At 50.1% G+C, this 26,416-nt stretch overlaps 1 protein-coding gene and 1 pseudogene across 1 annotated transcript in view; both read left to right on the forward strand.

Moving 5' to 3' along the window:
* The first annotated feature begins 4,010 nt into the window (after nucleotides 1-4,010).
* LOC137375005 (lactosylceramide 4-alpha-galactosyltransferase-like) lies at nucleotides 4,011-16,174 on the forward strand (annotated as a pseudogene).
* Nucleotides 16,175-20,054: 3,880 nt separating this feature from the next.
* Nucleotides 20,055-26,416, forward strand: part of dzip1l (DAZ interacting zinc finger protein 1-like) — a 178,082-nt gene continuing 171,720 nt past the window's right edge. Inside the window, exon 1 of the mRNA XM_068041833.1 lies at nucleotides 20,055-20,334. The gene's annotated coding sequence lies outside the window, so the exon portion shown is untranslated. The remainder of the gene's footprint in view (nucleotides 20,335-26,416) is intronic.

The following is a 26,416-nucleotide window of genomic DNA, read 5'->3' on the forward strand; positions in this document are numbered from 1 at the left end:
CAGTTCTGGTCACCGCATTATCGGAAGGATGTGGAAGCTATGGAAAGGGTGCAGAGGAGATTTACTAGGATGTTGCCTGGTATGGAGGGAAGGTCTTACGAGGAAAGGCTGAGGGACTTGAGGTTGTTTTCGTTGGAGAGAAGGAGGAGGAGAGGTGACTTAATAGAGACATATAAGATAATCAGAGGGTTAGATAGGGTGGATAGTGAGAGTCTTTTTCCTCGGATGGTGATGGCAAACACGAGGGGACATAGCTTTAAGTTGAGGGGTGATAGATATAGGACAGATGTGAGAGGTAGTTTCTTTACTCAGAGAGTAGTAAGGGCGTGGAACGCCCTGCCTGCAGCAGTAGTAGTTTCGCCAACTTTAAGGGCATTTAAGTGGTCATTGGATAGACACATGGATGAAAATGGAATAGTGTAGGTCAGATGGTTTCACAGGTCGGCGCAACATTGAGGGCCGAAGGGCCTGTACTGCACTGTAATGTTCTAATTCTAATTCTTATTTATGATAGGCTTAAAGTACCAGCGAAGTAGCAACATGGCCATAACAGTAAGAAGATACTGTGTTACATTTCCACTATGAAGCACCCTACCACCAGGGCACAGTGAATAGCGCTGTCCTGGGAACTACGCCTTCGTTCTTCTGTGCAGGGAGGATTCATCATAGTTCCCCACTTGCGCTCCTCGCCAAGCTGTTCCAGTACAGCTACAACACTGGCATCGACCCGGCCATGTGGAAAATTGCCCAGATATGTCCTGTACACAAAAAGCAGGTCAAATCAAGCCCGGCCAATTACCACCCTATCATTCTACTCTTCATCATCAGTAAAGTGATGGAAGGTGTTGTCAACAGTGCTATCAAGCAGCATTTGCTTAGCAATAATCTGCTCAGTGATGTTCAGTTTGGGTTCCGGAAGGGCCACTCAACTCCTGGCCTCATTACAGCCTTGGTCCAAACATGACCAAGAGGTGAGAGTGACTGCCCTTGACATAAAGGCAGCATTTGACCGAGTATGGCATCAAGGAGCCCTAGAAAAACTGGAGTCAATGGGAATCAGGGGGAAAACTCTCCGCTGGTTGGGGTCATACCTAGCGCAAAGGAAGATAGTTGTAGTTGTTGGAGGTCAATCATCTCAGCTCCAGGACATCACTGCAGGAGTTCCTCAGTCCCAGGCCCAACCATTTACAACTGCTTCATCAACATCCTTCCTTCAATCATAAGGTCAGAAGTGGGGACGTTCGCTGATGATTGCACAATATTCAGCACTAGTCACGACTCCTCAGATACTGAAGCAGTCCGTGTAGAAATGCAGCAAGACCTGGACAATATCGAGGCTTGGGCTGATAAGTGGCAAGTAACATTCACTCCACACAAGTGCCAGGCAATGACTATCTCAAACAAAAGAGAATCTAACCGTCTCCCCTTGACATTCAATGGCATTACCATTGCTGAATCCCCCACTATCAATATCCTGGGGGTTACCATTGACCAGAAACTGAACTGGAGTAGCCATATAAATACCATGGCTGCAAGAGCAGGTCAGAGACTGAGAATCCCGCGACAAGCAACTCATCTCTTGACTTCCCAAAGCCTGTCCACCATCTACAAGACACAAGTCAGGAATGTGATGGAATACTCTCCACTTGCCTGGATGGGTGCAGCTCCAACAACACTCAAGACATTCAACACCATCTGAGGCAAAGCAGCCTGCTTGATTAGCACCCCATCCACAAACATTCACTCCCTCCACCTCCAATGCACAGTGGCAGCAGTGTGTACCATCTACAAGATGCACTGCAGCAACACACCAAGGTTCCTTAGACAGCACCTCCCAAACCCACGACCTCTACCACCTAGAAGGACAAGGGCAGCAGATGCATGGGAACACCACCACCTGCAAGTTCTCCAAGCCACACGCCATCCTGACTTGGAACTATGTCACCGTTCCTTCACTGTCGCTGAGTCAATATCCTGGAACTCCCTTCCTAACAGCACTGTGGGTGTACTTACCCCACATGGACTGCAGCGGTTCAAGAAGGCGGCTCACCACCACCTTCTCAAGGGTAATTACGGATGGGCAATAAATGCTGTCCTAGCCAGCGATGCCCACATCCCATAAATGAATTTTAAAAAAAGACTCCCTCCCTTTATAGCCTTTCTTAGTACTGCAACTCGCTGATATTTCACAGCTTTCATATGAACTTTATTACACATGTCCCAAAGGTGCCATTTCTTTGCTGCCGACATCCTTGCAATTGGCAGTGATAAACATTAACTACCATTCACCCATCATATTCTTTCCCTTTCTGAATGTTATTTAACTTTAGGAATCATCCAACTTACATAGCCAAATTGGCAACTTCTAAACTCATATGTCCCACACAGGCATTCATGCACTATTTATTTATTTAGAGATACAGCACTGAAACAGGCCCTTCGGCCCACTGAGTCTGTGCCGACCAACAACCACCCATTTATACTTAACCCTACAGTAATCCCATATTCCCTATAACCTACCTACACTAGGGGCAATTTACAATGGTCAATTTACCTATCAACCTGCAAGTCTTTGGCTGTGGGAGGAAACCGGAGCACCCGGCGAAAACACACACGGTCACAGAGAGAACTTGCAAACTCCGCACAGGCAGTACCCAGAATCGAACCCGGGTCGCTGGAGCTGTGTGGCTGCTGTGCTAACCACTGCGCCACTGTGCCGCCCACACAGGCTTTCTTCCAAACATCCTGGACACTAATTAGCCATTTCAAAATATTATAGTTTAAAACTACATAAATTACATTATTGTGTATCTTAATTGAAAGGCTATATTTTCAGGGTTACTTAGTTGTAATAATAAAACAACAAAGCATCGCAGTAGTACACCAACTAGTCTCTCGGGAAAACAATTGGAGAGACCTGCTGCAAAATCTCTGATCCTTTACATTCTAGCTTCAAACAGTCATACAGGGTTTTTTCCAACAGTGGGAAGAAAGTGCCGTGTGACAACATAACAGGTAAGGAACAAAAGCAGCATTTCCAGCATTTTCTGCTTTTATTTCATATTTCCAGCATCCAGTGTTTTTGCTTTTGTAACGGTAATTGTACTGATATAGCTAACTATACTGGTGAGATACATATTTAATCATGAGTCAGGAATAAAGTTCACTAACTGAACTGTAGATAAGGTGTGTTTGTTCATTAGTTATTCCTTATATGGAATAATCTTTAAGTCTAAATGTGCCCGTGGTCAGATAGACCTGGCAACTTAGAGGTAAGGCTTTCTGCATCTCTGGTGAGTACAGCCCCAGAAATATGCAGGCAAGATAGAATTGGTCCTAGTTAGCAGACTGTTGGGGTCTCCCAGATCAGTGACGTATGATTTGTTCTTTTTGGTCAATTGAAGATTAGCTTGTATAGAAAATGCTTACCCTGTTTCACTGTTCGATCTGTGACTTATCACCAATGCTTATTAGAAAGGATTATGTTGTGGTCTCTCTTCATTGAGAGTGCAGTACCAAAATATAAGCATATATTATAAAGACCAGTTGACTGACACCTGCACGAGAAATCTCACTATGCCTTTCTCCAGAGTAAGTCAGGCCATAACTGCATTCACAATAATCAGGTTTAATGTCAGTGAAAGTCCTTTTATAGCAGGGAATGGATTAGAGTCTTGATTTTAACACGGGAGGAGGAGGCATGAATGTATTTAGAGTTTGGGGTGAACAGGAAAGGAACATTGAGAGGACTAATCATTATGCTGCCTTTTCAATCTTGGGGTTTTCCTGCACTTTGTTGTTATTTGGAGACATCTATAAATATTGGAGCAGTAACCAATGACAAGAGGATGGAAAATATAGTTCCAATATTCAAAAAAGGCACAAAGGCCAAATCTGGTAATTATAGACCGCTCCACCTCACATATATAGTGGGAAACGTGTTTACGGGCGTTCTACAGGGTGTTATTAATGAAATCTACAGAGCACATCTACCGAAAACTACAGGTACTATGGGGAGCAGCCTGCATGGTTTTACAAGTAATGTGTCATCCCTTGCAATTTACTGGAATTCTTTCAGGATTAACTAAAATTGTGAGACAAGGGGAATCCAGAAGATGTTGTTTACTTAGATTTTCAAAAATTCAGCATGTTAAACTTGCAGAGAAGGTTAAGATTCACAGAGGAGGTGACTGATTGTCTAGATGGATTAACAATTAGCAACAGAAGACAAAGGGTGCTGATGAATTGAAAATGTCCTATCTGGGCAAATATAACTAGTGATGCTTCACAGGGATCTGTTCTTGAAACCCTGTTCTTCCCAAATATCTGTGACTGATGTAGAAAAAGGTGATAAGTTTTTCCTTTAACTGATCGCATGAAGCTATGTGGGTCGATGACAAGTAGAAAGGAGACTGATTGTGTTCGGAGATACTTTGGACTGAATATATAGAAGAGAAGATGGTAAGTGTGGCAACATAAAAGTAAACTTCTGCTGAAAAGGCTGAAATGGAAAATGATTTAGGAGTGATCATTGATCCTTCTATGAGTGTATCTGGTCAGTGTGCACAAGTCCAACAATAAGGCAAATGAGTACTGATGAACATCTGGAGGGCATTGGATTACATGTTCGAATAAATTATTCTGAGACTGCACTGATCAGTGGGTGAGGCCTGCTCTGGAGTATAGAGTTTTTGTCACCTTACCTCAAAAAGGATGTAGATGTAATAGAAAAGGTTCAGGGGTGGGTGGCCAGGGTGATTCCAAGTTTTTGTTGCCCAAGCTTGTACCTGTTGGAGGAAAGAATCTGAAGGGAGATACGTCTTTAAAATGATTGAAATATGTAAATGAAGTTGAAGTAAACAAGATATTGAGGTCAGATATTAAGCATAGGACACAAGTAAAAAATTCAGAAATCTAATTTGGGGTGAATTGCTGCCTTTAAAGGGAGCTTGGTTGATATCTGTTGAAAACAGGTGACGGAGTGCTAAACAAATATTAAAACACTATTTAATTTTCACCACAAGTAGGCAATGTATGGAACTTAATGCCTCTGAAGATAGGGAATTAACAGGTGGTACAGTGGGGAAGAAAGCCCCTGGCACAATAGCATATGGACCGGAAAGAATAGGCTTCATGGACCAAAGGGCCTTTGAGTAGTCGAGAGATTCTTACTGTGAGTTTAATCCAATTAAGTTAAAAAAAATTCTTAGTCAATCAGATCTTTGTCTTTTTGTTTCACAGCAGTCACTGAGGAAGCATCCGAAAACATAAAAAACCAGAAGAGACTATACCTGGTCACCCTGTTTCTATTTGCTTGTGTTATCCTCTGCAGACAACTAAAGTTCATCATCCACTTTCAACAAATCATGAGTAAATCTGATGCTGATTACCCCAGCCCAGACATAACACCCGGGCTCATGTTTATAGATTCCACCAATGAGGTGGCACCCTCGCCGTTGGCCGTTTGCTCTGTGGAGTCAGCAGCTCGTGCAAATCCTGAGAAACCCATTTATTATTTCATGATAGGTTTCAATGGGAATTTATCAGACTATCCAGATCAATACATGACCTTACAACCTCTTCTTTAAATGAAAAACATCATCCTATTACCCTTGAACCTCAAGACACTCTTCGAAAACACCCTTTTGAATGATTGGTATCATCAGGTAAGGAATTACTCAGCTGTTTTCAGCTCAGAGATCAAACTATTGGCTCTGTACACAGCTGTAATTTCCCTTGAATTGAGCAAATAGATTTTTATTGGTTATAAATTTGAAGGAAATCTAAGATGAAGAACGACCATGTGCTCCATTGAAGGTCCTGGTGTTGACTTTCCACCCTCATCCCACAGGTTTGAAATGTGCCCCGCTGCACCCCACCTTTCAGCACCACTATGACCTGGAGTTAAATTACCCACTTTGTATTCACTACCCTTCCGAGTATGATATTACAAATATTTCACACACTTTTAAGTTCTTCCTAATATTTATCTCAAATTTACTTTTCACTAGAAAGAATTTGCTCTTATTTATAACATCTCTTCATATCCTTCAATGAATGATTATTCTGGTATAGTCCTTGCTATTTTGACAAATATAAAAAACTGACACTTGTCCACATAGGAACATAGGAGATAGGAGCAGGAGTAGGCCATTCGGCCACTTGAACCTGCTCTTCCATTCAACTAGATAATGGTTGATCTTCCAGAAAGGATGTTTCCCCTAGCTGATGAGTCTAGAACCAGGGGACACAGTCTCAGAATAAGGGACAGGCCATTTAAGACTGAGGTGAGGAGGAATTTCTTCACTCAGAGGGTGATGAATCTTTAGAACTCTCGGTCCCAGAGGGCTGTGGAGACTCAATCAATGAGTATGTTCAAGGCAGAGATGGATAGATTTCTAGATATTAAAGGCATCAGAAGATATGGCGACAGTGTGGGAAAATGGTGTTGAGGTGGAAGATCATGACCAAAGACACCCAGGTCCCTTTAGATATCTACACTTCCTAATGTCTCACCATTTAAGAAATACTCTGCATTTTTATTTTTCCTACCAAAGTGAATGACTGTACAGTTGTAGCAAGACTTCCCTACTTTTACACTCCTGCCCCTTGGCAATAAAGGCCAACATTCCATTTGCCATTCTAATTACTTGCTGTACCTGCATGCTAACTTTTTGTGATTCATGTACAAGGACTCCCAAATCCCTCTGTCCTGCAGCATTCTGTAGTCTCTCTTCATTTAAATAATCTGCTTTTCTATTCTTCCCATCAAAGTGGCCAACCTCACATTTTTCCACATTATATTCGATCTGCCATGTTCTTGCCCACTCATTTAGCCTGTCCAAATCCCCTTGAAACCTCTCTGCATCCCCCTCACAACTCACATTACCACCTCATTTTGTATCATCAGCAAACTTGGAAATATTACATTCGGTTCCCACATCTAGATCATTGATATAGATGTGAATAGCTGTGGCCCAAGCACTGATCCTTGTGGTACCCCACGAGTCACAGTCTGCCAACCTGGGAATGACCTGTTTATTCCTACTCTCTGTTTTCCGTCCGTTAACCAATTCTCAATCCATGCCAGTATATTACCCCAAATCCCATGTGCTCTGATTTTGCTTACTAACCTCCTGTGTGGGACCTTATTGAAAGCTTTCTGAAAAACCCAATACACCACATCCACTGATTTCCCTCTTATCTATTCTGCTGGTTAGATCCTCAAAAAACTCCAACAGATTTCTCAAACATGATTTCCCTTTCATAAATCCATATTGGAAGGACATTTCAAAGAATCATAGAAAGTTTAGGGCACAAAGAGGCCACTTGGCCCATCATGTCTGTGCCAGCCGTAAAACAATCCACCCATTCTAATTCCACCTTCCAGCATTTGGTCTGTAGCCCTATAGATTACGGCACTTGAGGTGCACATCCAGACTCCTTTTGAATGAGTTATGGGGTTCTGCCTCTACTACCTTTTCAGGCAGAGAGTTCCAAACCCCCACCACCCTCTGGGTGAAAATACTTTTCCTCATCTCCCCTCTAATCTTTCTACCAATCACTTTAAATTTATACACCCTAGTCACTGACCTCTCTGCTAAGGTAAATAGGCCTTTCACCTCCACTCTATCCAGGCCCTTCAAAATTTTGCACATTTCAATCAGATCACCCCTCAGCCTTCTCTGTTCCAAGGAGAACAACCCCAGCCTATCCAATCTTTTCTCATAGTTGCATTTTTCCAGTCCCGGCAACATCCTTGTAAAGGTTCCAGCATTTCTTGTTTTTATTCCTTGTAAATCTCCTCTGTACCCTCTCTAATTAAATTATATCCTTTCTGTAATGAGGTGACTAGAACTGCACACAGTACTCAAGTTGTGCAGTTCCAGCATAACCTCCCTGCTCTTACATTCTATAACTCGGCTAATAAAGGAAAGGATTCCATATGCCGCCTTAACCACCTTATCAACCTGTCCTGCTACCTTCAGGAATCTTTGGACATTCACTCCAAGGTCCCTCACTTCCTCTACACCTCTCAGTATTTTCCCATTAATCGTATATTTCTTTGCCTTGTTTGACCTCCCCAAATGCATCATCTCACACTTCTCTGGGTTGAATTCCATTTGCCACTTTTCTGCCCATCTGACCAGACCATCAATATCTTCCTGCAGCCTACAGCTATCCTCCTCGCTATCTACCACAAGGCCAATCTTTGTGTTGTCTGCAAACTTCTTGATCATGCCCTCTACATTTACATCCAAATCATTAATATACACCACAAACAGCAGGGGACCCAGTATTGAGCCCTGTGGAACGCCACTGGAAACAGCCCTCTAGTCGCGAAAACACCCATCAACAATTATCCTTTGTTTCCTGCCACTGAGCCAATTTTGTATCCACCTTGCTGCATTTCCCTGGATCCCATGGGATTTTATTTTTTTAACCAGTTCACCATGTGGGGGGGGGGGGGGCCTTGTCAAAAGCCTTGCTAAAATACATGTAGACCACATCAACTGCACTACCCTCATCTGTCTTCCTTGGTACTTCTTCAAAAGATTTGATCAAGTTGGTCAGCCAAGATCTTCCCTTAACAACTCAATGCTGACTATCCTTGATTAATCTGTGCCTTTCTAAGTGACAGTTTATCCTGTCTCAGAATTGATTCCAATAATTTGCCAATAATTTGACATTTGCCAATCATGGGCTCAGATCTAAACCTAGTGGTCATATTCTCAGGGTAAGGGGTCATCCCGTTAGAACTGAGACAGAGGAGAAACTTTGACACTTAGCAGGTTGTGAATCTTTGAAATTTTTTACCCCAGAGGGCTGTGGATGCTCAGTCATTGAGTATATTCAAGACCAAAGGCCTGCTCAGGCCTGCAAATGAGACCCAACCCGAGCCCGACACAACCCCATCCGAGCCTGAGCCTGAGCCTGACCCGGCCCGAGTCCTACCATTTTTTCCCGCGCCCGACCCAACCCAACTATCAGTTAATTTACCTTCTGTTTTTCACTTTGTTCCTTACCTGCACAAGCTTAAAATAACTGTAACAAAACCACCTTTAAAGTCCAAAAAGTAAATTAACATTAGAGTCACTTACCTGAGGTGGTGATAGAGCGTGTCCGATCCGGCCCGACCTGACCCGAACCCGACACATGTCATCTGGTCCCGTCGGGTTCGGGTCGGGTAGCAGGCCTTTGTTCAAGACTGAGAGCGATAGATTTTTGGGCACTAAAGGAATCAAGTCTTATGGGGATAGGGCAGGAAAGTGGAAGCCTACTCCTGCTCCTATTTTTAATGTTCTGACATTCTTATTCAAGTACAGTTGTGATTTCCTCTGTCTTCTAGGTTACTAATTCTTCCACACAACTTAAACTTAAATTAAATTACCCTTTGTTTCATAAACTTAATTAGTTTGCTGTTTATTGTTTCCTCTAGAACATTAATGAATGTAATGAACCTTGGGGAACCTGACAAGTTATTGGACCCCATTGAGAGGCTACTTCCTCTAACACAGCCTGATTTGTTGCCCTCTTTAAATCTAGGTACTTTGTTTGTTCCCAGAACTATGAAACCTCAACAGTGCTCAATAATTTCTTCAGGAGAATATGTGGCACCCTGAAAATTTCTTCCATAATGGGTTGGCAATTGCTGGGAGGTGCCTCATTGTCAACATCGACACCATCAGTAATTTGTTAACAAATTCACAATTTGCAAAGCAAAAGAATAAAAGAGATATGCATGGGTTCTGATGCAACACTTTGCCTTTAGTCTTTGCAAAGCCAATAAAAGTTAGTCCTCTGCAATTCCTCTGTTCCTATGAAGGTAATGTAATAACATATTCACGGTGTGTTCCAGTGCTCCAGATCATGATGGACAGGGCCGCTAGTTCTATATTACAAGAGTCAAGAATGTTTGTACATATCTTGCACCTACACTGTCATGAATGAATTTGGCCTAACCATCAGCCTCAAGAAAACGAACATCATGGGGCAGGATGTCAGAAATGCTCCATCCATCAATATTGGCGACCACGCTCTGGAAGTGGTTCAAGAGTTCACCTACCTAGGCTCAACTATCACCAGTAACCTGTCTCTAGATGCAGAAATCAACAAGCGCATGGGTAAGGCTTCCACTGCTATGTTCAGACTGGCCAAGAGAGTGTGGGAAAATGGCGCACTGACACGGAACACAAAAGTCCGAGTGTATCAGGCCTGTGTCCTCAGTACCTTGCTCTACGGCAGCGAGGCCTGGACAACGTATGCCAGCCAAGAGCGACGTCTCAATTCATTCCATCTTCGCTGCCTTCGGAGAATACTTGGCATCAGGTGGCAGGACTATATCTCCAACACAGAAGTCCTTGAAGCGGCCAACATCCCCAGCTTATACACACTACTGAGTCAGCGGCGCTTGAGATGGCTTGGCCATGTGAGCCGCATGGAAGATGGCAGGATCCCCAAAGACACATTGTACAGCGAGCTCGCCACTGGTATCAGACCCACCGGCCGTCCATGTCTCCGTTATAAAGACGTCTGCAAACGCGACATGAAATCGTGTGACATTGATCACAAGTCGTGGGAGTCAGTTGCCAGCATTCGCCAGAGCTGGCGGGCAGCCATAAAGACAGGGCTAAATTGTGGCGAGTCGAAGAGACTTAGTAGTTGGCAGGAAAAAAGACAGAGGCGCAAGGGGAGAGCCAACTGTGCAACAGCCCCAACAAACAAATTTCTCTGCAGCACCTGTGGAAGAGCCTGTCACTCCAGAATTGGTCTTTATAGCCACTCCAGGCGCTGCTTCACAAACCACTGACCACCTCCAGGCGCGTATCCATTGTCTCTCGAGATAAGGAGGCCCAAAAGAAGAAGAAGAAACTGTCATTCACTCATTTACTTCTCAAGGATCAATAGATGATTTACAAACACAACTGGGTGTTCTTCTGTTCTGTCTTTTCATTTTATTCTTAATTTTCCTTTCTGTATCTTTTTTCTCTGCTTCTTAATCTACTCTCCTTCTTTGCCTCTCTTTATTCCTTGTTGTCTATATTTCCTTTGACTCTACTTCACCCTATTCCCTTCTCTGTCTTTCAATGTTTTTCTTCCTGTTTCATTGGTCAGGCAGATAAGCCATTGGACACTGCATTCATGAGGTCCTATATGTGTCATTGTGCAGATGTGACATTTGCAGCATAAATATAGTGCAAACATCAATGCTGGGCATTAAAGTTCAATTAATGTTGTTTGCTGACTGAGTTTAATGTACTGTAAAATTGGTGACGTGTGTTTCAGGTGTCCAACTCCAACACGTCCTGTTCCTACTTCATATCTTGGTATGCCCATCATGCAATTTTTAACTTTTTCCTAAATCACTCTGCCCCTATCTCTCTGAAAGCCTTTGCCCTAGAAATTTGAACATAGCAGAAATGGGCACACAGCACTTATTTTCCCAGGCAACAATGAATATTCATGCAAGCAATAATATTCATGACTGAGGCATGCAGCCAGTCTTACCCTGCACTATTCATTGGCTGAAAGCAAAATCCAGGCAACACCTCTGTCGCATATGGGAAGACATAACAGAGGAGGTCAATGCCTGGAGCTTAGCTCCCAGGACATGGCTCCAACAATGAAAGAAGTTCGATAATCTCACCAGAGTTGCCAAGGTAAGAATATTGCTGTGTTACTCCCTGCTCGCACTTCTACCACCACTACTTACAATACTGTCTTCCCCCAGGTCACTATCCTAGAAATACAGCATCACACATTACAACACATCCTTCTCTTCAGACTCACCATTATTACATTCCTTACTTCTCCACACCTGGCCTGCTACATGCCTCCTATTCTACCATGACAGGTATATTCTCTAAACCTCTCATAAGGCACAAAAATGCTCACATCTTTCTTGCTAGTGAAGGTCAACCACAACTCCAGACAGCAGGCTGGCAATGGAGGAAGCCAGACCCAACAGCACCACCTCCTTCCACTCAGGGGCAGGGGCAGAGTCATGATTGTGGTGATTGGCAATGCTGCAGGAGACATTGCATAGGGTCTCCTCACACTATATCCTCGTTTTCTTCTATTACTATCTCATCCTAAAGAAAAGAAAGAGCTGCTTATAGATAGTGACTTTCACAACCTTTGGATGTTCCAAAGGGCTTTACTTTTGACATGTAATCACTTTTGTGATGAAGGAAACATGTCAGCCACTTGTGGACAGTGATATCCACAAACAGTACTGCACTGGAGTGTCACCTGAGACCTTTTACTGAGGTTTCTGGAGTGGGACATGAACACACAACTTCCTGACTCAGAGGCAAGAGTGCTACCACTGAACAATGACTGGCACCAGGAGGAAAGTTACATCTCATTTCCAATGCGCAAGAAAAGAGAAAACGCCTTACTCAAACTGAGCAAGTGGTGCACTGTCTGAGGTGCCATCCATTAAAAAAAGACAGGAAATCAAGGAATCAATTGCATCTTAACGGGGCGCCAAAGATTCTGTGGCACAATTTCAACGATGATCATCGGAAAGCTTCCCAGTTTCCTGGCCAATATTTATCCCTGAGCGAACGTCACTAAAAGCATGTTATCTGGTCATTATCACATTGCTCTTTGTGGGACCTTGTTGTGTCCAAATTGTTTGCCACATTTCCTACATTACAATGGTGACTACATGTCAAACGAAAGAAATTGATTGGCTACAAAGCACTTTGGAATGCCCTGAGGTCGTGAAAGTCGCAATATAAATGCAAATTCCTTCTTTTGTTTTGGCGTGCAGAGCCTCGGTGACTTCCCTGATACACTGGTAGACTGCAAACTGTAAGATGCTGCTAGTGTCCTTTTTCAGCCTGAAAGGAGCCTGTGGCAGAAAGGTTAAGGGCAGTACACTTTTCAACCTAAGCAGCTGTTGTCCTGTAATTAATGCAATGCTAAAATTCGAAAAACAATCCTTACAAATAAAGTGAGATTAAATTAAACTAACATTAATAAAGCAAAGAGAGTAACTTGGCCTTAAAACTGAACTGTTAAACTTTGCAAGTATGAATCGCTACATCAGCATTCACTCTTGGGAACAGTGATCATAGTATGATAGAATTTCACGTTGAGTTTGAGAGTGACGTACATAAGTCCAAAACTAAACTTAAATAAAGCCAATTACATAGGTAGAGGGGTGAGTTCGCTGAGGTTGGTAATTAGATTAAAAGGTATCATGGTTGATAAGCAATGGTGAACATTTAAAGAAATATTTCATAATTCATGATGAATTTGCATTCCATTGATAAATAAAACCTCTGTGGCAAAAGTGGGTCAACTGTGGCTAACAAGAGAAGTTAAAAATAGTATTAGATTAATGAAAGTGTCTTATAATGTTGTCAAAAAGAGTGGTAAGAGTGGTAAGCCTGAAGATTGAGAGGATTTAAAAATTCAGCAAAGGATAACAAAGAAATTGATAAAGAGGTAGAAAATAGAGTGAGAGTAAATTGGCAAGAAATATTAAATAGATTGTAGGAGCTTCTACACGTATGTAAAAATGAAGAGAGTAGTAAAAGTAAATGCAGGTCCCTTAGAAGCTGAGACAGGAGAAATTATAATGGGGAATAAGGAAATGGCAAAGATATTAAACAAACATTTGCAGTAGAAAACCAAAAATATACTGAAATTGAGGGAACCAATTAATGAGAGTGAGTAACTTGAAGAAATTAACATTAATAAAGAAAAAGTTCTGGAGAGATTAATGGGACTTAAAGCCAACAAATCTCCTGAGCTTGATGGCCTACATCCTAGGGTTGTAAAAGAGGTAGCTGCAGAGAAAAGAGCAAAGAAGTCTTTCTACAATTGTACAGGGCTTTGGTAAGACCACATCTGAAGTATTGTGTATAATTTTGGTTTCCTTACCGAAAGAAGGATATACTTCCCGTGGAAATGGTATGATGAAGGTTGACTAGATTGATTTCTTGGATGGGAGAATTGTCCTATGGGGGGGAGATTGAGTAGAATGGGAGGTGATCACATTGACACATAAGATTCTGTGAGGGCTTGATCGGGTAGATGCTGAGAGGCTGCTTCCCCTGGATGAAGAGCGTGGAACTAAGGGCCACAATATAATAAAAGAAAAATACTGCAGATGCTGGAAATCTGAAATAAAAAGAAGAAATGCTGGAAATGCTCAGCAGGTCTGGCAGCATTTGTGGAGAGAGAGGCAGAGTTAACATTTCAGGTCAGTGAGCCTTCATTAGGGCTGTAGTCTCAGGTTAAGGGGTCAGCTATTCAGGACTGAGATGAGGAAAAATTTCTTCACTCAGAAAGTTGTAAATCTTTGGACTTCTCTACCCCAGTGGGCTGTGAATCTTCAGTTCTGAGTATATTCAAGGCTGAAATTGATAGATGTTTGGGCACTGAGCGAATCTAGGGATGTATGAAATGGACTGGAATGTAGTTGAGATCGAAGATCAGTCATGATCTTATTGAATGGTGGAGCAAGCTCGAGGGGTCTTACAGCCGACTCCTGGTCCTGTTTCTTATGTTCTTAACAATATACACCAGAAGCAGTAGGATATGGACTAACGTGATTCTCAGCATTGAAATCTCATCACTTCAGCTGGGCTAGTAACAGAGCTATTATCATTGGATAATAATAATATCCCCTTTACACTAGCATGATGGATGGCGGGATAGCCTCGTACCATAACTGTCCATAAAGAAGAGAAAATACTTGAGATCATAATCCTGAGGCAAGAGTGCAGGATCTCAAATGGGAAACTCCTCACTGAATATGGGTGACCTTGAAGGAGGAATTCAGCAGAGACTGAGGCCTTATCCTTAGAGTGAGAGGGAAAACTGCAGAATCAGGTCATCCAGACTGCCTTCACAAATCTTGTACTGACTGGTGAGAGAGTGAGATTGGTAGAAAGCTTCAGGCAGACCATTTCCCCGTCCTCCTTATCATGTCATCTTGCAAGTAAAAGGTGACCTAAACAAGCTTACACTTTGATTCCCAATTTTATTTAGAGATACAGCACTGAAACAGGCCCTTTGGCCCACCGAGTCTGTACTGACCAACAACCACCCATTTATACTAATCCTACATCAATCCCATATTCCCTACCACAATCCCACCATTCTCCTACCACCTACCTACACTAGGGGCAATTTACAATGGCCAATTTACCTACAACCTTCAAGTCTTTGGCTGTGGGAGGGAACCGGAGCACCCGGCGGAAACCCACACAGTCATAGGGAGAACTTGCAAACTCCACACAGGCAGTAACCAGAACTGAACCCGGGTCGCAGGAGCTGTGAGGCTGCAGTGCTAATCACTGCACCACTGTGCCACCCCATGCAGAACCACATAGAGAACAGGTGAGCAATTTTACTTCAATATTAATTTAGAAACAATGGGAGTTGGGGAGCAGCGAGTGATTCAGCAGTGTTCTTATGTTGCAAATAACTTGTTCACTAGGGGATGAAGATTCAGACTCAGACTTTTATTTAAAGAATGAGAGGTTAAAGGGAAAAATGTTGGGTAGCTATGGGCAATGGAGGAGGGAACACTAAAAATGATCACCTTTAACTCTGTGTCATGCAGGCAAACCCAGATTGGGAGAACTACTGGATTCACGTACTCTCAGATGCCTGCAGGCTAGCTCTCCTGTGGAAATACGGTGGTATCTACCTGGACACGGACATCATATCCTTGAAGCCATTGACTTTCACTAATTTTATCTGTGCCCAAGAGGAAAATCTAGCCAATGGTGCAGCTCTGGGATTTAGCCAACACCACAACTTCCTACAGGACTGCATGATAGATTTTGTCAGGGATTATCAGGGTGAAATTTGGGGTCACCAAGGCCCTTTGCTAATGAGCCGTGTATTGAGACGCTGGTGTAAAACAGATGACCTCGATGAATTTGTTGATGCAAAGTGCAATAACATTTCCTACCTGCCTTCAAAGTTTTTCTATCCAATTCCATACAATGAGTGGGAAAAATACTTTGAACATTGGACACTGGAGAATATCAGAGCCATTTTCTCAGAAACGTACGGAGCACATATCTGGAATTTTCTAAGCTCTGGGAACCAGGATAATATGACTGGTGGGAGTGGAGTACTATTGGAATACCTTTTCCATAAATACTGTCCAAGAACATACAAGACTTTTTACATGAAGCAATGATTAAATTCAGCTTTCTGTTTATGTATACTGCACAAGTTATTTCACAGTAGTCTGCTGTTTGAAAAAAAAATCTATCGCTCTCCCAATAGTCCAGTAATTGCATTGTGTGGCTTGGTAGTGAGTCACACAGATCTGAAAGGTCCTAAGTTTGTTACACATGCTGCACTCAGTGAAGTAGACTTTGGATAGTATCGAAGTCTGAACGCTGTAATTGGCCAAAGATCTCCTGAGCTAAGTGGGGAGCAGAACTAGTCAAGTTTCATATTGTTGCCCCTGTCCAAGCCTTTACTGGAAGCAGTTTCGTATAGATGGATCTAAATGATTGCACAACCAAGGGATCAGATCAAAGCATTGCAGCCCTGCCACATCCCATCAAGAATGGTAGTGGACAATTAATCAACTAACAGGAGGAGGAGGGTCCAAAAACATCCTCATCCTCAATGATGGCTGGATCCAGAACGTCAGTGCAAAAGACAAGGCAGAAGTATTTGCAACTATCTTCAGCCCAAAGTACTGAGTAGATTTTCCAGCTTGACCTCCTCCTGAGATTCCCACCATCACAGCTTCCAGTCTCCAGCTAATTTGATTCATTCCACATGATATCAAGAATTGGCTAAGTGCACTGGATAAAGTAAAGGCTATGGGCCCCAAAATCATCCTCGCTATCAGGCTGAAGATTTATGCTCCAGAATTAGCCATGCCCCTAGCCAGCACAGCTACAACACTGGCATTTACCCGATAATGTGAAACATTGCCCGGGTAACTCCTGCCCACAAAATGCAGGCCAAATCCAATCCAATCAGTTATTGCCCAATCAGTCTACTCTCAATTATCAGCAAAGTGATGAAGGTGTCATCAACAGTGCTATCAAGCTGCATTTACTTGGCAACACCCTGCTCACAGATGCCCAGCTTGGGTTCCGCCAGGGCCATTTGGCTGCAAACCTCATTACAGCCTTGGTCTAAACGTGGAGAAAAGAGCTGAATTCCAGAGGTGAGGTGAGAGTGACTGCCCTTGACATCAAGGCAGTATTTGACCGGGTGTGGCATCAAGGGGCCTGATTAAAATTGAAGTCAATGGGAATAAGGGGTAAAATTCTCCACTGGCTGGAATCATACCAAGCCCAAAGGAAGATGGTTGTGGTTGTTGGAGGCCAATCATCTCAGGCCAGGACAGTGCTGCAGGAGTTCCACAGTGAAGTATTCTAGGCCCAACCATCTTCAGCTGTTTCATCAATGCCCTTCCCTCCAACATATGGCCAGAAGTGGGGATGTTCACTGATGATTGCAGTGTCTTCAGTTCTATTCGCAATTCCTCTGATAATGAAACAAAACAAAAAGTGCTGGAAATACTCAGTACGTCTGGCAGCATCTGTGGAGAGAAAAGCAGATTTGCCACATGTGCTGCCAGGCCTGCTGAGTATTTCCAGCACTTTTTGTTTTGTTTCAGACTTCCAGCATCTGCAGTATTTTGCTTTAATCTTCTGATAATGAAGCAGTCTGTGCCTGCATGTAGCAAGACCTGAACAACATTCGGGCTTGGCTGATAAGTGCCAAGCAATAGTGATGCCACATAAGTGCTAGGCAATGACCATCTCCAAGACAGAGTCTAACCACATCCCCCGCACATTCAATGGTATTACCATCAGCATCCTGGGGGTCATCATTGACTTAACTGGACTAACCACATAAATACTGTAGCTATGAGAGCAGATCAGTAGGCTGGGTAGTCTGCATCAAGTAACTCACTACTGACTCCTTAAAGCCATCTAAAAGGCACAAGTCAGGAGTGCACTGGAATACTCTCCACTTGCTTGGATGAGTGCAGCTCCAAGAAACACAAGAAGCTCAACACCAGAACAAAGCAGTCTGCTTGACTGGCACCCCGTCCACAACTGCTCACCAATATGAACCAGCACTGTTCGGAGAGGAGATGAGAAAATTGAACGGAGAGAAATACACAATTTAATCTGTAATATACTAACCTCAATGATACAAAAAGGACATAAGTAAGTGTGGAAGGGGAAAAGCCAAGTGAGTACATGGCTGAATGAACTCTCTTCTAAAACTTAAAGAACTGATAATGACGTAAATGATTAGTGGATAGGTGGAAAAGACCACCAATGAATGAAGTTTGTCGACCGTCCACTTCTTCTCCCAGGTGTTCACTTGGTGACATGGAGTTCAAATTCTCTGGTGCATTAACTCATGTTTTTTGACTGCCTTCCCAGATTGAAAAGGTAATTATACTTCTCCATATCATTTTCAGGCTCTCACGGGGAAGCCCTGACGAGAGAATCCCCTTCCATGGCCACACTTCCTCTGATGCAGGGAACCTTATTTTGGATCAGTAAACATTCCACCCCAAACAAGTCCTATGTGAACTGGAATTGTATGTATTTAGGTCCCAGCCTATTTCCAAGGTGTCTCGACACACACACCCCTGAACTACAGCAGGATTGCATCAGAAGGGCTATGGAAATTTGGGACTAATATTTTTAATTTGTTAAGAATTGAGTCAAATCTTTATTGTGATCATTATTAGCGCTGCTAGTTTTGTTACTGTTTTCTTTTAATTCTGTGTAATCCAAATTCTCACATTAAATTTTACTTTAGATATGGTTTGACAGCATGAGTTTTTTCTGCCAATTAAAAGAAAAGGAATATATGTGGAGGGTGTGGGGAGGAAGTCATGCAAATGCTGGGGCAGGTTATGCCAGTAAGAGGGTTATTGCTAATCCTCTGGAACACTGGTCCCATTCACAACTTACCTAAGGGTGTAGGTAGTCTTATCAGGGCTACAATTCAATCTAGATGTGAAAAAAAACAGTTGAGGAAAGGCTAAACTGTAACATATGTACCCCTACACCGGAGCTCAAATTATTGCCATATTGCAGTATTGTAGCTATATTATGACTCGGTCCCTGTATTGGAGGAGGTGGTGGAGGAACCTCAAATAGAATTCATCGTTCTTGCTGCCTCATTTCTTCTTGAGGTGATCAGGTCCTCAATCCATTCTCCCTCTCCCTGCATCTCCCCTTCTTCCCTCTATTTCTATCCCCACCCAAATCACCCTCGCATATCTCCATCTCCCTCTCTCTATCCCCTTCCTCTCTCCGTTCATCCCACTTCTTCACAATCCCCTTCAGGATATATCTATTCCCTCTATCTTCCTTCTATACCAAACGTCCTGACCTCTAATACTCTCCTACTGTCGCTCAATCCTACTCACGCTCTATCTCCCTCTCTCATTCCATCTATCTCCAGATCCACCCTCTCCTCCATCCCTCTTCAATTCCCCCTATCCACCCTCCCTTTATCCCAGTCCCTCAAATCCTTATCCCTCTAATGCTGTCACTCAATCCCCCTGCCTCGACCCTTTCCTCTCTCCCTCTACCACCTCTCCGTCTATCTTCCACTCCCTCTATCTCCCATTCCCTCTACCCACCTCCCTCTACCCCTTGCTCCCTTTCTCTATTCCTCTCCCCCTCTATATCCCCTGACCCTCTTTCCCCCTCTCCATATCCCTCTTCTTTCCCACTCCATCTATTTGCCTCTTCTTGTTTCCCCATCTCCCTACCTCCCTTTCCCACTCTTCTGTTATCCTCTCTCACATCATCTATACCTTCTTTTCCCTTAATCAAGCTCCCTATTTCAAATTCCATCCCTCTTTAACTTCTCTGTCTCTACCACTTTCTTCTCTATGCTTCTCCCTTTATCCCACTCCCTCTATCTCTTCCCCTCCATCTCCCCTCTCCCTCTAACCCCCTCCCATCTATCCCACGCTCTCCATCTCCTCTCCCTCTATTCCCCGATCTCTTTATCCCATCCCCTCCCACTTTCACCACCTCTCCCTCCATCTACTCGCTTCCTGTCCCTCACTCTCTCAATCCCTCTTCTCCCCCTCTCTCGAACCTGCTATTTCTCCTCTCCTCTTACTCTCCTCTCGATCGCTCTCTCCCCTCGATCGCTCTCTCCCTTTATTTCTTCTCTCCCTCTGCTCTCGATCTTTCTCCCCCTCGCACACCTCTCCATCGCTCTTTCCATCTCCTTCTCTCTCCCAGACACTGGAAGTCTCAGCTCTCTTTGCTGTGCCTGAGCTCATTTCCTGTCGGTGCTGCTGGCCTGAGCAGAGTGAAGACGGACTGACTCAGTCATTGAGTGAGTGAGTGGGGCGGCAGGGAGGGAAGTGGTTGCTGCGGGAGGCAGTGGCCGGACGCATCGGCTGCCACCGCCCGGGGTAGAGACACCGGTGCCACCCACGGTCACTGTGTCCCAGTCCCGGTGGAGCCGGCGCGTTGCCGATACCCGAGAGCGGCATCGACAGTCCCGGTCCGCCTTCACTGCGGATCCCAATGCAGTTTGTGCAACTTCGCTAGAGGTTTCCTCACCTCCACCCCCTCCCTCACTCCCCTAACCTCCCTCAATCCCCTCACCACCCCCTCCCTCACTCCCTCACTCCCCTCACCACCACCCCCTCCCTCGCTCCCCTAACCTCCCTCACTCCCCTCACCACCCCCTCCCTCACTCCCTCACTCCCTTAACCTCCACCCCCTCCCTCACTCCCCTCAGCACCACCCCTCCCTCACTCCCCTCACCTCCCTCACTCCCCTCACCTCCACCCCCTCCCTCACTCCCCTCACCTCCACCCCCTCCCTCACTCCCCTCACCTCCACCCCCTCCCTCACTCCCCTCACCTCCACCCCCTCCCTCTCCCTCCACCTCCCACTCCCCCTCGCTCCCCAATCTCCCCCCCTCCCCCTCCCCCTCCCCGTCTCTGCGTCCACTCCCCGTCTCCCCCTCCCCCCTCCCCTGTCTCCCCCTCCCCACCCTGTCTCCCCTCCCCACCCTGTCTCCCCCTCCCCTACCCCGCCTCCCCCTACCACGCGTCTCCCCCTACCACGCGTCTCCCCCTCCCCCCGCGTCTCCCCCTCCCCCCGCGTCTCCCCCTCCCCCCGGTCTCCCCCTCCCCCACCCGTCTCCCCCTCCCCCACCCGTCTTCCCCGTCTACCCCTCCCGTCTCCCCCGTCTACCCCTCCCCCGTCGACCCCTCCCCCGTCGACCCCTCCCCTGTCTTCGCCCCCTCCCGTCTCCCCCTCCCCCCGTCTCCCCCTCCCCCGTCTCCCCCTCCCCCCGTCTCCCCCTCCCCCCGTCTCCCCCTCCCCCTCCCCGTCTCCACCCTCCCCCTCCCCCGTCTCCACCCTCCCCCTCCCCCCGTCTCCACCCTCCCCCTCCCCCCGTCTCCACCCTCCCCCTCCCCCCGTCTCCACCCTCCCCTCCCCCCGTCTCCACCCTCCCCTCCCCCGTCTCCACCCTCCCCTCCCCCCGTCTCCACCCACCCCTCCCCCCGTCTCCACCCTCCCCCTCCCCCGTCTCCCCCCTCCCCCTCCCCCCGTCTCCCCCCTCCCCCCTCCCCCTCCCCCCGTCTCCCCCCTCCCCCTCCCCCTGTCTCCCCCCTCCCCCTCCCCCTGTCTCCCCCCTCCCCCTCCCCCTATCTCCCCCCTCCCCCTCCCCCTCCCCCTGTCTCCCCCTCCCCCTCCCCCTGTCTCCCCCCTCCCCCTCCCCCTGTCTCCCCCCTCCCCCTCCCCCTGTCTCCCCCCTCCCCCTCCCCCTGTCTCCCCCTCCCCCCGTCTCCACCCTCCCCCTCCCCCCGTCTCCACCCTCCCCCTCCCCCCGTCTCCACCCTCCCCCTCCCCCCGTCTCCACCCTCCCCCTTCCCCCGTCTCCACCCTCCCCCTTCCCCCGTCTCCACCCTCCCCCTTCCCCCTTCCCCCGTCTCCCGTCTCCCGTCTCCCCCTTCCCCCGTCTCCCGTCTCCCCCTTCCCCCGTCTCCCGTCTCCCCCTTCCCCCGTCTCCCGTCTCCCCCTTCCCCCGTCTCCCGTCTCCCCCTTCCCCCGTCTCCCGTCTCCCCCTTCCCCCTTCCCCCGTCTCCCCCCTTCCCCCGTCTCCCCCCTCCCCCTCCCCCGTCTCCCCCTCCCCCTCCCCCGTCTCGCCCCTCCGTCTACCCGTCTCGCCCCTCCGTCTCCCCGTCTCGCCCCCCTGTTTCCCCGTCTCCCCCCCGTCTCCCCGTCTCCCCCCCGTCTCCCCGTCTCCCCCCCGTCTCCCCGTCTCCCCCCCGTCTCCCCGTCTCCCCCCCGTCTCCCCGTCTCCCCCCCGTCTCCCCTCCCCCCGTCTCCCCCTCCCCCCGTCTCCCCCTCCCCTCCTCTTCTCCTCCCCCGTCTCCCCCTCCCCCCCTCTCCTCCCCTCTCCCCCCCTCACTCCTCCCCTCTCCCCCCCTCCCTCCCTCTCCCCCGCCCCATCCACCACCCCCTCCCTCCCCCTCTCCCCCCCTCCCTCCCCATCTCCCTCCTCCCTCCCCATCTCTCTCCTCCCTCTCCCCCCCTCGCCCCCTCCCCCTTCTTCCTCCTCTCTCCACCCTCCACCCTCCCCCTCTCCCCCCCCACATCCCCCCATCCCCCCATCCCCCCTCTCCCCCCCACATCCCCCTATCCTCCCTCTCCCGCCCCCCCATCCCCCCCTATCCTCCCTCTCCCGCCCCCCCATCCCCCCCCATCCCCCTCTCCCCATCCCCCCCCATCCCCCTCTCCCCATCCCCCTCCCCCATCCCCCGACCGTCCCTCCCCCGCCTCCCCCTCCCGTCCTCATCCTGTCCCTCCCCCGCCTCCCCCTCCCACGCCTCCCCCGCCTCCCCCGCCTCCCCCTCCCGTCCCTCCCCGCCTCCCCCTCCCGTCCCTCCCCTCCCTCCCCCTCCTCTCCCTCTCCCCCCTCCCTCCCCATCTCCTCCCTCCCTCCCCATCTCCCTCCCTCCCTCCCCATCTCCCTCCTCCCTCCCTCCCCATCTCCCTCCTCCCTCCCTCCCCATCTCCCTCCTCCCTCCCTCCCCATCTCCCTCCTCCCTCCCTCCCCATCTCTCTTCCCCCCTCTCTCACCCTCGCCCCCTCCCCCTTCTTCCTCCTCTCTCCACCCTCCACCCTCTCCCCCCCACATCCCTCCATCCCCCCTCTCCCCCCCACATCCCTCCATCCCCCCTCTCCCCCCCACATCCCCCCATCCCCCCTCTCCCCCCCATCCCCCCTCTCCCCCCCCATCCCCCCTCTCCCCCCCATCCCCCCCCACATCCCCCTCTCCCCATCCCCCACATCCCCCTCTCCCCATCCCCCACATCCCCCTCTCCCCATCCCCCACATCCCCCTCTCCCCATCCCCCACATCCCCCTCTCCCCATCCCCCACATCCCCCTCTCCCCATCCCCCACATCCCCCTCTCCCCATCCCCACATCCCCCTCTCCCCATCCCCCACATCCCCCTCTCCCCATCCCCCACATCCCCCTCTCCCCATCCCCCACATCCCCCTCTCCCCATCCCCCACATCCCCCTCTCCCCATCCCCCACATCCCCCTCTCCCCATCCCCCACATCCCCCTCTCCCATCCCCCACATCCCCCTCTCCCCATCCCCCTCTCCCCATCCCCCACATCCCCCTCTCCCCATCCCCCACATCCCCTCTCCCCATCCCCCTCTCCCCATCCCCCTCTCCCCATCCCCCTCTCCCCTATCCCCCTCTCCCCTATCCCCCTCTCCCCTCCCTCCCCCCCTCCCCCCCTCCCTCCCCCCTCCCTCCCCCCCTCCCCCCCTCCCCCCCTCCCTCCCCCTCCCTCCCCCCCTCCCCCCTCCCTCCCCCCCTCCCCCCTCCCTCCCCCCCTCCCCCCTCCCTCCCCCCTCCCTCCCCCCTCCCTCCTCCCTCCCCCCTCCCTCCCCCCTCCCCCCTCCCTCCCCCCTCCCCCCTCCCTCCCCCCTCCCCCCTCCTCCCCCCTCCCTCCCCCCTCCCTCCCCCCTCCCTCCCCCCTCCCTCCCCCCTCCCTCCCCCGTCTCCCCCTCCCTCCCCCGTCTCCCCCTCCCTCCCCCGTCTCCCCCTCCCTTCCCCCGTCTCCCCCTCCCCTCCCCCGTCTCCCCCTCCCCTCCCCCGTCTCCCCCTCCCCTCCCCCCGTCTCCCCCTCCCCTCCCCCCGTCTCATCCCCTCCCCCCGTCTCATCCCCTCCCCCCGTCTCATCCCCTTCCTCCCTCCCTCCTCCCTCCCTCTCTCCCTCCCCCCTCTCCCCTCCCTCCCCCCCTCCCCCCTCCTCCCCCCCTCCCCCCTCCCTCCCCCATCTCCCCCCCTCCGTCCCCCCCTCTCTCCCCCCTCTCTCCCCCCCCCTCTCTCCCCCCCGTCCCCCCTCTCTCCCCCCCCCTCTCTCCCCCCCCCCTCTCCCCCCCCCCTCTCTCCCCCCCCCCCTCTCCCCCCCCCCTCTCCCCCCCCCTCTCCCCCCCCCTCTCCCCCCCCCTCTCCCCCCCCCCTCTCCCCCCCCCTCTCTCCCCCCCCCTCTCTCCCCCCCCCTCTCTTCCCCCCCCTCTCTTCCCCCCCTCTCTTCCCCCCCCTCTCTTCCCCCCCTCTCTTCCCCCCCCTCTCTTCCCCCCCCTCTCTTCCCCCCCCTCTCTTCCCCCCCCTCTCTTCCCCCCCCTCTCTTCCCCCCCCTCTCTTCCCCCCCCTCTCTTCCCCCCCCTCTCTTCCCCCCCTCTCTTCCCCCCCTCTCTTCCCCCCCCCACTCTCTCCCCCCCCCACTCTCTCCCCCCCACTCTCTCCCCCCCACTCTCTCCCCCCCCACTCTCTCCCCCCCACTCTCTCCCCCCCCTCTTTTCCCCCCCTCTTTTCCCCCCCTCTTTTCCCCCCCCTCTTTTCCCCCCTCTCTTCTCCCCCCCCTCTCTTCTCCCCCCCCTCTCCCTCCTCTCTCCCTCTCTCTCCCTCCTCTCTCCCTCCTCTCTCCCTCCCTCCTCCCTCCCCCCTCCCTCCCTCCCTCCTCTCCCTCCTCTCCCTCCCTCCTCTCCCTCCCTCCTCTCCCTCCCTCCTCTCTCCCTCCCTCTCTCCCCCCCTCCCTCCCTCCCTCTCTCCCTCCCTCCCTCCCTCCCTCCCTCCCTCTCTCCCTCCCTCCCTCCCTCCCTCCCTCTCTCCCTCCCTCCCTCCCTCCCTCTCTCCCTCCCTCCCTCCCTCCCTCCCTCTCTCCCTCCCTCCCTCCCTCCCTCCCTCTCTCCCTCCCTCCCTCCCTCCCTCTCTCCCTCCCTCCCTCTCTCCCTCCCTCTCCCCCTCCCTCCCTCCCTCCTCTCTCCCCCCCTCCCCCCTCCCCCTCCCCCCCTCCCCTCTCCCCCCTCCCCCCCTCCCCTCTCCCCCCTCCCCCCCTCCCCTCTCCCCCCTCCCCCCCTCCCCTCTCCCCCCTCCCCCCCCTCCCCCCCCTCCCCTCTCCCCCCTCCCCCCCCTCCCCTCTCCCCCCTCCCCCCCCTCCCCTCTCCCCCTCCCCCCTCCCCCCCCTCCCCCCTCCCCCCCCTCCCCCCTCCCCCCCCTCCCCTCTCCCCCCTCCCCCCCCTCCCCTCTCCCCCCTCCCCCCCTCCCCTCTCCCCCCCTCCCCTCTCCCCCCCCTCCCCTCTCCCCCCCCTCCCCTCTCCCCCCCTCCCCTCTCCCCCCCCTCCCCTCTCCCCCCCCTCCCCTCTCTCCCTCCCCCCCTCCCCTCTCTCCCTCCCCCCCTCCCCTCTCTCCCTCCCCCCCTCCCCTCTCTCCCTCCCCCCCTCCCCTCTCTCCCTCCCCCCCTCCCCTCTCTCCCTCCTCCCCTCCCCTCTCTCCTCCTCCCCTCCCCTCTCTCCCTCCTCCCCTCCCCTCTCTCCCTCCTCCCCTCCCCTCTCTCCCTCCTCCCCTCCCCTCTCTCCCTCCTCCCCTCCCCTCTCTCCCTCCCTCCCCTCCCCTCTCTCCCTCCCCTCCGATTTGCCCACTCCCTCTATTTTGGGCCCTTCATCTGTTCTCCCTGCTCCCCTAATTCATTCTCTCTTCTCCCTCGACTCCGTACTGCTGACCTGGGCTGTGTGGAGACAGTGGGTGGTGAATGGATAGGAGGACCAGAGAGAGCTGCTTGTACCCCTGCAACACTGAATATGCAATGCACATTGCGTGCCTCCTGTGCAGGGGTGTGGTTTGGGGGTGCAAGGGTCAGGCTGTGGTGGAGAAGTTGGCGAGTTAAATCGCAGAGCCAGTCTGCCAATGGAGAAGTTGGCGAGTTAAATCGCAGAGCCAGTCTGCCACATTGCACTGTAGCTACAGTCAGAGATAAACAGGTCTGTGGGCCAGAGCACATTTATCCTGTCTGGGGTCTGGTTGATGTATTCTTAGTATTTTCAAGCAGCTGTTGCACTGTACAAGTTCACATTTGCCATTTTGTCATAATC

The sequence above is a fragment of the Heterodontus francisci genome, chromosome 11, assembly GCF_036365525.1.
Source record: "Heterodontus francisci isolate sHetFra1 chromosome 11, sHetFra1.hap1, whole genome shotgun sequence".
NCBI classification, from domain to species: domain Eukaryota; kingdom Metazoa; phylum Chordata; class Chondrichthyes; order Heterodontiformes; family Heterodontidae; genus Heterodontus; species Heterodontus francisci.